Genomic DNA, 344 nt, shown 5'->3' with positions numbered 1-344 from the left:
ATGGTAAGAATTAACAGAATATGTTGAAAAATATGCGAAAATCGAACGGCAGGTCTATAAAAATTGAGTAAAACTAGTCAGGTGACATTCAAGGGAAGGTAAATGCTCCTTTTTTATACATTTATATATATAAGATTATATATTATATAAAAGCACTTGTATGAATTTATGGTAAGAATTAACAGAATATGTTGAAAAATATGCGAAAATCGAACAGCAGGTCTATAAAAATTGAATAAAACTACTCAGGAGACATTCAAGGGGAAATAAATGCTCTTTTTATATACATTTATATACATAAGATTATATATTATATAAAAGCACTTGTATGAATATATGGTAAG

The sequence above is a fragment of the Glossina fuscipes genome, unplaced genomic scaffold (assembly GCF_014805625.2).
Source record: "Glossina fuscipes isolate IAEA_lab_2018 unplaced genomic scaffold, Yale_Gfus_2 116, whole genome shotgun sequence".
In the NCBI taxonomy this organism is placed as follows: domain Eukaryota; kingdom Metazoa; phylum Arthropoda; class Insecta; order Diptera; family Glossinidae; genus Glossina; species Glossina fuscipes.
The sequence above is the reverse complement of the archived record's forward strand: the minus strand, read 5'-3'. Positions refer to the sequence as shown.